Source organism: Bufo gargarizans, chromosome 2 (genome assembly GCF_014858855.1).
Source record: "Bufo gargarizans isolate SCDJY-AF-19 chromosome 2, ASM1485885v1, whole genome shotgun sequence".
NCBI classification, from domain to species: Eukaryota; Metazoa; Chordata; class Amphibia; order Anura; family Bufonidae; genus Bufo; species Bufo gargarizans.
The window spans coordinates 566,263,462-566,274,516 of NC_058081.1; positions in this window are offsets into that span (position 1 = coordinate 566,263,462).

Here is an 11,055-nt window from a genome sequence, read left to right on the forward strand (position 1 = left end):
GGCCCTGAGAAGAGAAGACAGCCAGGACAGGGAGAATGGCGGCAGGAGAGGTAAGTGACTTTATTATTTTATAGTCTGATCTGAGGTCTAATATGGAGGTCTAATGGTGAGCTGGAGAGGTCTAATGGGGGTCTGGAGCGGTCTATGGGGGGTCAGGGGGTCTAGAGGTCTGACTGGGGGGGGTAAGGAGGTCTGACTGGGGGTCAGGAGGTATAAATGGGGGGTCTGGAGGTCTGACTGGGGGTCTGAAGTGGTCTAACGGGGATTTGGAGTTCTGATTGGGGGTCTGGAGGTCTAATGGGGGTATGATTAGGGGTCTGGAGGCCTGTCTGGGGGGTCTGATTGGGGGTCTGGAGGTCCATTAATCAGTGTGATTGGGGGTCTGGAGGTCTAATGGGGGTCTGGAGGTCTAATTGGGGGTCTGTAGGTCTGACTGGGGGATCTAGATGTCTAATGGGAGTCTGATTGGGGGTCTGGAGGTCTGACTGGGGGGTCTGAAGGTCTAATGGGGGTCTGAGGTCTAAAGGAGGTCAGATATGGGGGTCTGGAGGTCTAATGGGATTCTTGAGGTCTGATATGGGGGTCTGGTCTGAAGTCTGATATGTGGATCTGGAGGTCTAAAGGGGGTCTTATATGGGGTCTGACATAGAGGTCTAAAGTTTTTTTTTTATTACTAGCGCACAAAAAGGGGTGTTTTTGTACTGACGCACTATCTGTGTGGTACCAGTGTTTTCAGGGGGACTGTTTCTGCAGGAATTGGGGAGCACAGTGGACACAGTATTGGGGGGCAGGATGGGGTGTTGAGAAGGTGGGAGGATGATGGAAAAGTAGGAAAGTAAGATGTCTGTTTGTTAAACTCTGCAGAGACGAGGCTCGGCTGAAAGAAGTCACCATGGCGGTCTGGTCTGACAGGAGAAGAAGAGGAAAGAGAATGTCTACATCAGAGAAGAGAAGTCACTGGATGTAAGAGGTACACATGTGGGGCTGTATGACCCTGTGTGTTCTGTAGCGCTGTATGGAATGTTTTCCAAGTATGTCTTTAAAGAGGTTGTCTGCTTTTTTTTTCCCATACAAGTGCTGCTTTCTCTGCTCTGTTTACCTGCTTATCACCTCAAATGCTACGGCGAGCAGGCGCTGCCCTCTCTTCAAACAGCTGGGGGCACAGAGGGCATTACTACTATGGAGGGGGCACAGAGGGCATTACTAATGTGAAGGGGGCACAGTAGACATTATTACTGTGAAGGGGCACAGTGGGCATTATTACTGTGAAGGGGCACAGTGGGCATTATTACTGTGAAGGGGCACAGTGGGCATTATTACTGTGAAGGGGCACAGTGGGCATTATTACTGTGAAGGGGGCACAATGGGTATTATTACTGTAAAGGCGGCGCAATGGGGATTTCTACTATGGAGGAGCACAGAGGGCATTACTAGCACAGTGGGCATTATTACTATGAAGGGGCACAGGGGGCATTATTAGTGTGAAGAGGGCACATTGGGCATTATTACTATAAAGGGCCACAATAGGTTCGCAGTAATACCCAAGTATAAGGAGTCCCCTATATCCAATATCAATATGACCCAAAAAAAAAAAACACAGACTCACCTAAAAAAGACTGGGTGCTGTACCAACCAGGATGGCGCTACGACGACGTGCGTTTCGGCGTGCCTTCGTCCGGGGGTAACGCCATCACTGTGAGTCATATATTTAAATGCCTCTCCCACCAAAGAAAATAATTATACTTATTATACGTGCGTTTCGGCGTGCCTTCGTCCGGGGGTAACGCCATCACTGTGAGTCATATATTTAAATGCCTCTCCCACCAAAGAAAATAATTATACTTATCCACACCTGTGTGTGTATCGGCGCGCAGAGCCTTAGTCTCCTCCCGGCCGGCGTCACGCCACCACGCCCTCAAACACATGATATGGTCATGTGATTGGACGGTCTCGGCGTGAGGACGCACAGACGAGAGGTGCCGAACGCTGCGCCGTGCACCGCGCACCCACGTCACAGCTGAGGAAAGAAAGAAGAAGTTCAAAACGCCAAATTAGTCAGTAAATAAATATCACATCCTATGAGGGAAAGAAAACATATTAAAGGGAACCTGTCATGTGGATATTTGATTATAATCTAACTAATTATATACAATCATTAACTACTAAAAAGTACCTTCGATGTATTCACTTACAGTTGTGACAGATGGTTACCTCATAATATACACACAAAGATGCCGCATGCTAATGAGCTGATTTGAGTCCAGCGTGATGTCATTGAGTCCAGCGTATATTTAATTCAGAGCTATAGCCACTCCCCTGCCCACCTGCTGCTGGTTCATATGGAAACCAACTGTCATTCAGCAGCAGGTGGGCGGGGAGAGTCAGGAGCTCATGAATATTCATGACTCATCATTATCAGCTGGAGCTTTTCAATACAAGATGTTGGCAGATTGACTGGGTCAATTAAAGAACGTGACCCAGCATTTTGCTAAGAGAATCAGTCACTTATTTATGTTGCCCTTAGTTAGGACACCATAAAACTGGTGACAGGTTCCCTTTAAATAACAGAATAAAATATTAAAAGATAAATAAAAAATGGAAATAACTGGAGATTCACAGTTGTGGCCCCAGCGATTACAGAAAAGATGAGAAACCCAAATTTTCATTTAGACCCCTGGGACGCAAAGTCCCAAGAGTCCAAATCCACTGGGTCTCCTTTTGAGCTAGCCTCTTGGATACATTGCCTGCACGTAAATAAACTTGGACACAGTCTATCCCTCTTACCTTTAAGAATCTTGGATTGCATGAATGAAATTCTTTAAAGTGTCTAGCGATTGGTTTAAGTATTTCGTTCCCATTTACTTCTCGTGCGTTGATAATGTCTTTTACATGTTGACGTACGCAAACTTTCAATTCATGTGTTGTCAAACCCTCATATATTTTGGAACATGGGCATGACGCATAATAAATTACCCTAGAACTTGAACATGTAAGAAGGTGATTCATTTTGAAGGACCTCATGGCCAGAAAAATCCACAAAGACATCTGCCCGCTCCATATTGGGGCATGCGACGCATCTGCCGCAAGGTCTAAAACCAGTTTTTGATATGCCTTGTCCAGCAAAAAAGTTGGGGAGGTGATGGTTGAAGATAGCTCTTGACTAAATTATTGCGTAGCGTGTTGGATCAAAAGTCGTGTAGATAAAAGTTTCTCTAAAATAGGGTCTGTCAATAATATAGGCCAATGTTCAGCCAAGAGCTTCCTCATTTCCTCCCAGCGAGAATGTTATGTAGTTACATACCTGATTTTATTATCAGATACTTTGTCTGTGTCTTTGCTCTCCAATATGCTTTCTTAATCGATCGATGGCTGTAGCCTCTCCTAAGAAAGCGATCCTTCAAATCACTGGCTTGTTTTTCAAAAGTTGCATCATCAGAACATATCCGACAAATGCGTAAAAATTGACCAACCGGGATAGCACTGATCGTGTTTCTGGGATGTAGAGAGGTTGCATGTAAATATGCATTTACAGCAGTCTCCTTACGGTAGACATCCGTCCTAATGTGACCTCCAGTGTCTCTAATGACAGCTACATCTAGGAAGTCCACTCTCTGTTTATGATACGTATAAGTGAGTTAAATGTTTCTAGAATTGTTGTTTAGTAACTTGAAGAACTCATGTAATTGTCCCTCAGTTCCCTGCCAGATCAAGAAGACGTCATCAATGTACCGCGCACAAAGAGTGGCGCGGTCCATGATGACGTGTCTGTCTGACAGGTAAAGGTCCCTCTCCCACAGCCCCAGGAACAAATTTGCATACGAGGGCGCAAAGGCCGCCCCCATAGCGGTCCCCTGGAGCTGCAGGAAGAAGGACCCATTGAAGGAAAAGAAATTCATAGTGAGGACAAAATTTAGAAGCTGTAACAGAAAAGAAGCAAATTCCCTTGAGATGTTGCTGGCAGAAAGGAAAAACTCCACTGCCTGCAGACCATCAGTGGGAGTCTCTACATCACAAGTCACCATAAAGGTGTCCTCCTCTAGAACGATGCCCTGTATCTTTTGTAAAAAGTCAGATGAATCCCTAACATATGAGGGTAGGGTTTTGACAATTGGTTTTTAATGAAAATCCAATAGTTTACAGATATTTTCTACCATACTGTTACATCCAGATATAATGGGCCTACCTGGAGGGTACGGAGGGCCTGCTGTTCACTTACAAAGATGCCTGAGAAATCCTCTCTCTAGCGTGCCACCTCTCCATCATCAAGGATCGCCCAAATAAATGCAAAAAATTTTTGGGTCATATTGGCATTGGATATAGGTGACTCTTTATACTTGGTTATTACTGCCAACATATTCCAGTTGATGTGCTTTAGCACATGCATGTGGTCCCTAATCCCTTAGCCATGCAACCAACGTTACTGAGACTCATCTTGTATATCCCCTATATGTATAATTCACTATATATTTAAATATTTGGTAATTATATTGCATTTGGATACGCATGTTATTAATTTTAACGGTACTGTGAGCTCCGTTTTTTGTTTATTCGCCTGGTATACTCGGGAGCTGGTACCGAGTCATTTATATAGGTGGCCTATGGTTCTGTTGGGTAGATACCTTTCTCCACCCCCACCATTAAGTCATCCTCTGGTCTCTCTTTTTTCTAATCATGTACTGCTGTGGTTCATTGGTACTTAACTGTAACCCAAAGGCACTGAGAGAAGGGAGGGAGATAGCAGAGAGAGAGAGAGACATCAGCTACAGGAGCAAGGTGTAGTCTTTGTTAGATTCAGCAGACCAGCAGCTCAGAGAAGGAGTTTCACAAACTCTACAGCAGCAAAATGGTAGGATTTTTTTTAAAAATAAGGACCAATTAGAAAGTTGCTTACATGGGTATTCCTATCTGGAGTCTGGACATTTATGGCATATCGACTACCCCTCTGGGATATGCTCCGGCCTTAAGTACAGGGTCCAGCTGTTTATGTAGAGCAAGCTTTCTCCATTCTCTACTATAGGCCTTCTTAGCTATTTTTATATGTCCTAATGCAATGAATAGAGGGATGGTCCCGCTTGCACAGTGTCCTCTCCATTCACCGTTATGGGACGTCCAAAAATGGCTGAAAGCTGGCCCAACAATTTAATAAGTTCCACAGCAGTGTATGAAGACGACACCGCACATGCGTGGCATACTGTTGATTCACTTTGGGGCCCCGTTGTTGACATAGGAGGTGGCACCCACTGGCGTAGCTATAGGGGTTGCAGCAATCGCAGTTGAGAACAGGCCCCTAAGCCAGGGGGGCCCAGCTATGGGAGGTCTAGAGGTCTGATATGGGGGTTCTGATTGGGAGTTTGCAGGTCTAATGGGGGGGTCTGATTGGAGGTCTGGAGGTCTAATGGGGTATAATTGAGGGTCTGGAGGTCTGGTCTGAGGTCTAATGGGGTCTAGAGGTCTAATTGGGGTCTTATATGGGGTCTGAAGGTCTAATGGGGGTCGGGTCTGAGAGGTCTAATGGGTATCTTATCTGAGGTTTGATGGCAGGGTCTGATCTGAGATCTAAAACTGGGGTCTGATATGGGGTCTGACATAGAGGTCTAAAGGGGGTGTGGTCTGAGATGGGGGTCTCCTCTGGGGTTTTATATGGGGGTTGGATCTGAAAGGTAAGGGGGTATTTTTTTGTACTGGTGCACAAAATAAAGGGGTATTTTTGTACTGGCGCACTGCGTAGTACCAGTATTTTCAGGGGTACTGTTTCTGCAGGATAGTATTGGGGAGCACAGCGGGCACAGTATTGGGGTGTTGAGAAGGTGGGAGAATGATGGAAAAATAGGAAAATAAGATGTCTGCTTGTTAAACTTTACAGAGACGAGACATGGCTGGAAGAAGTCAATATGGCGTCGTCTGGTCTTGAAGGAGATGATGAGGAAAGAGAACGTCTACATCAGAGGACACGTCACTGGATGTAAGAGGTAAGCGACGCTGTATGACCCTGTATGTTCAGTAGCGCTGCATATAATGTTTCCAAGTATGTCTTTAAGGGGGTTGTCCACTTTTTTTTTCCGTACAAGAGCTACCTTCTCTGCTCTGTACCTGCTCATCACTGCAAATGCTGCGGCGAGCAGGTGAACAGAGCAGGGAAAGCAGCTCTCATATGAGCACTGCCCTCTCTTCAAACAGCTGATCAGACGAAGTGTCGGACCATGCTGATCTGATATTGATAATCCATCCTGAGGATAGGTCATCAGTAGTAAAAAGAGGACAACCCCTTTAACAGTAGGACTGGAGGGAGTGGGTTAGGTTGAGAATTTGGCATGGGGAGGGGGTGTTTAAATTTTTACCTCAGGCAGCAGAAAGGCTAGGCGCACCCCTGCCCCTGGCCACAAAGCACTGAGGGAAGGGGGGCCCAAGCTGAACTCTTGCACCAGGGCCCATGAGACTTTAGCTACACCTCTGGTGGCACCCTCATCTATTGGACATTCATGGCTTATCCTATTGATGTCCAGATGGGACAACCCTTTTCATTTTGAATTTGGGGACAAAATAAATACAAAATGTCTTTGTGAAGGCCGCTGTGGTCTGTGTGTAGAGCTAGACTGATCAGTATCTGCAGATTCTTATCTCAAAAATCATCTGGTTTCCTCAACTCAGCGACAAGCATGATTTCCCACGTCTACCTCATAACATGCATGACTAACATCTTCACCGACCTACACAGTTTACACCCAGGGTGTCCTCCTTCAGCTGCTGAGGCTTCATACACTGTTGGCCGTCTATACGTGTAATTACATCTCACTCACATTTGGCCACACAAATGTGACACCACCTAGTGGTCGAAAGATGAAAAAAATAGATGACCAACATTTTTTGGACTGAGGCCTACCATCAAAGAGGAATCATGAGGGCCCAACCTACAATTATAGAGCTTTAGAGGGGTTGTCTCCCCTCAGACACTGGAAGCATATCGCTAGGATATGCCCCCAATGTCTGATAGGTGCAGGCCCCACCTGGAACCCGTGCCTATCTTTCCATCTTGCGCGGTGCGCCCTCCATCACTTTGCGGGATCTGTTCTAAAGACAGTGGTGGGACCCGCACCTATCAGACATTGGGGGCATATCCTAGCAATATGCCCCCAATGTCTGTGGTGAGGATAGGTCATCAATAAAAATAACTTGTACAACCCCTTTAACCCCTTACGAGGCCTATTTTGGCCTTAGAGGGGTTATCCTATGAGTAATGTAAAAAATGACTCCAATTGTTCTGCTAGATTTATTTCAAGCTGGCAGCTCAGGGGGCGAGCACTTTCTCAGGGGAATGTCCTTTCTGCTGCAACTGGCGGCAGCTGAAGGATGGAAATGAGCATGTGCTTCCATCTCAGGGAGCAGGACAGAGACTTTAGAAAAAGAGCAAACAGCAGGTGGCGCTATACAGATAGATTTCAGTGAATAACTCAGTGGCTGTAATACATTTTTAATTACATGCAATTACAAAAGTTTTCATATCCAGGGGCTGGTTTGAAAAATATAGAATAGTTTTCATGGGAAAACCCCAAGGAGCAGTTTTTATTCATTGCTGCATTCCAAAGGACATAACTATTTATTTATCTTTTCCTCACCATGGGGGCCTGTTTCTTGCTGGATAAGTTGCATTATTGATTAACCTTTATTATACATTTTTTCTGTTTTATACTTTGCGCCATTCACCATTTATCACAAAAACACATTACCTTTATTCTGCTGGTCAGAAAGATGACATTGAAACTAAATTTGTATAGTTTTATGTTTTACTACATTTTTGCCATAAAAAATACTTTTTTTTTTGCCACTGCAACTATTTACTTTTAAGTTAAGGGCTTCTTTTTTGTGTGAAAAGCTGTAATTTTTTTCTGGGACCATTTTAGGATATATAGATATAATTTTGTGATTACTGTATTTTTTGCTTTATAAGACGCACCCCAGATTTTACAGTAGAAAAAAAAGAAAAAATGTTTCATTTTTTTCATATCAGCCCAAACAGAGCCCAATCAGACCTCAGATTAGCCCATCGGTACCGACAGACCTCAGATTAGCCCATCGGTACCCCCAGACCTCAGATTAGCCCATCGGTACCCCCAGACCTCAGATTAGCCCATCGGTACCCCCAGACCTCAGATTAGCCCATCGGTACCCCCAGACCTCAGATTAGCCCATCGGTACCCCCAGACCTCAGATTAGCCCATCGGTACCCCCAGACCTCAGATTAGCCCATCGGTACCCCCAGACCTCAGATTAGCCCATCGGTACCCCCAGACCTCAGATTAGCCCATCGGTACCCCCAGACCTCAGATTAGCCCATCGGTACCCCCAGACCTCAGATTAGCCCATCGGTACCCCCAGACCTCAGATTAGCCCATCGGTACCCCCAGACCTCAGATTAGCCCATCGGTACCCCCAGACCTCAGATTAGCCCATCGGTACCCCCCAGACCTCAGATTAGCCCATCGGTACCCCCAGACCTCAGATTAGCCCATCAGTACCCCCAGACCTCAGATTAGCCCATCGGTACCCCCAGACCTCAGATTAGCCCATCGGTACCCCCAGACCTCAGATTAGCCCATCGGTACCCCCAGACCTCAGATTAGCCCATCAGTACCCCCAGACCTCAGATTAGCCCATCAGTACCCCCAGACCTCAGATTAGCCCATCAGTACCCCCAGACCTCAGATTAGCCCATCAGTACCCCCATCAGTACTACGTCCTGATGCTTTACGGGGTCAGGACAGTGCGGCGCAGGCCAAAAAGATGGGAGCGCGACAGCTAAAGAGGAGCCGTGGCGCAGACCAGGGAGGGTAAATATTACCTGCGCTTGCGGCGCTTCGCTCCCCGCTCCTAATACATACTAGTGAGCGCTTCCATAATGGAAGTGCTCACTAGTATTCGTTTTATATGATGCATGGACATTTTCCCCCCACTTTTTTGGGGGGGGGGGGTGCGTCTTATAAAGCGAAAAATATGGTACTTTCTATTACATTTTTAGAGGCAATGTGTCTAAAACACAGCAACTCCGGCAATGTCTGCTAATTTTTTTTAGGATGTTCACTATGTTGGCTAAATAATGAGATAATAGTTACACAGTTAATACGGTTGAAAAAAAAGACATAAGTCCATCAAGTTCAACCATGGGATAGATGTGACTCCATCGAATAAAAGCGGGGACATAGGTTTATATCAGCTCCTGTCCCCTGCCCTCAGGGGCAGACTCGGAACTTAAAGTGGCCCTGGAAAAAAAACTAAAAGTGGTCCCATGTTGTAGGTGGGTCCAAATTGACAGAAGGTGGAGCAGCACAAGTAGATGGGGCCAGCAATACCATAGTCCAAAATACTGTCCCAGCAGAACCATATACCCCAGAGCAGCACAATATACTGCCCCAAAAGTTGTCCCTCTGTGGTGGCCATCAATAGGTACCATCTTCTGTCCTCCTCCTCCAGTTGTGTATGGAGCAGGGGGCTTAGGAGGTGAGGTGGGGGCCACAGCAGTTGAATTAAGGAGGACATGTGCGGTCACTGGCTGGGTACATGAGTATCTGATTCTTAGGCCTCTTTCACACGGGCGTCATGTTTTTGGTCTGGTTAAGATGCGGGTGCGTTGCGGGAAAATGCACGATTTTTCCGCGTGAGTGCAAAACATTGTAATGCGTTTTACGCGCGCGTGAGAATAATCGGAATGTTTGGTGCCCAGACCCGAACTTCTTCACAGAAGTTCGGGTTTGGGTTAGGTGTTGTGTAGATTGTATTATTTTCCCTTATAACATGGTTATAAGGGAAAATAAAAGCATTTTTTATACAGAATGCATAGTACAATAGGGCTGGAGGGGTTAAATTTAAAAAAATAATAATATAACTCGCCTTAATCCACTTGTTCGCGCAGCCGGCTTCTCTTCTGTCTTCTTCTTTGCTGTGCACAGGAAAAGGACCCTCGATGAAGTCACTGCGCTCAAAACATGGTCCATCACATTATCTTTTACCATGGTGATGGATCATGTGACGGACCATGTGATGAGCGCAGTGACGTCACCACAGGTCCTTTTCCTGTGCACAGCAAAGATGAAGACAGAAGAGATGCCGGCTGCGCGAACAAGTGGATTAAGGCGAGTTAAATTATTTATTTTTATTTTTTAACCCCTCCATCCCTATTGTACTATGCATTCTGTATTATCTTTGTCTTCTTGGGGGAGCCGGAAAACACCTGGATGACCACGGCATCTGAAGGGTTTAAAGTCCACCACCGACCTTACAAGTGGTCGCGGACATTAGTGCCGTGTGTCTGCACTTTAAAACAGCAGATACCTGACGGCCATGGTGCCCGATGCTTACGCCAGCGGGTGCCATTTTTAACCCTTTCACTACCAGTGCTGTACATTTACGGCGCTGGAGCAATGTGTAAACATGGCACCCGCTCCCACGTGCAGCAGAGATGGCAATAATGCCGATTGCGGTAATTAAAGGCTTTAGATGCCGTGATCAATCAGAACACGGCATCTTAATGCGCAAAAACCTGGACGTGCTTCCTACCGACACCCCCTGCGGCCAATGAGGCTGTCAGTAGTTGCTTTGAATGTGCTGAGCCTCTCTGACGAGGCTCACAGCATTCATGCTACAATTCTTATTTTGGCCACCAGATGGCAGGTCAACATAAGTAATGAGCAATATATAGTAACAGTCATGGCCAGTTCGCAGTGTTCGCCGACGAACACATGCGATCTGCCATCTTTATTCCCAAGCCCGGCGATGCAGAGGTAAGTCCTTACCTGTGTCTGCACCGCGAGTCGCTCTGAAACACATGCGGTCACCGGGAGCAGGCAGTTCCAAGAACAGCCGCAGGGGGCTTACCTCTGCATCGCCGGGCTTGTGAGTGAAGATGGCAGATCGCATGTGTTCGTCGATGAACACTGCGAACTGGCCATCACTGTATAGTAATAAACTCTTAAAGGGTTTCTACCACTTTGATTTCACATAATTAGGTGTCAGACACTAGCGATCCGCTAGTGTCTGCTCTGCCAAACCATCCTGCTATAATAG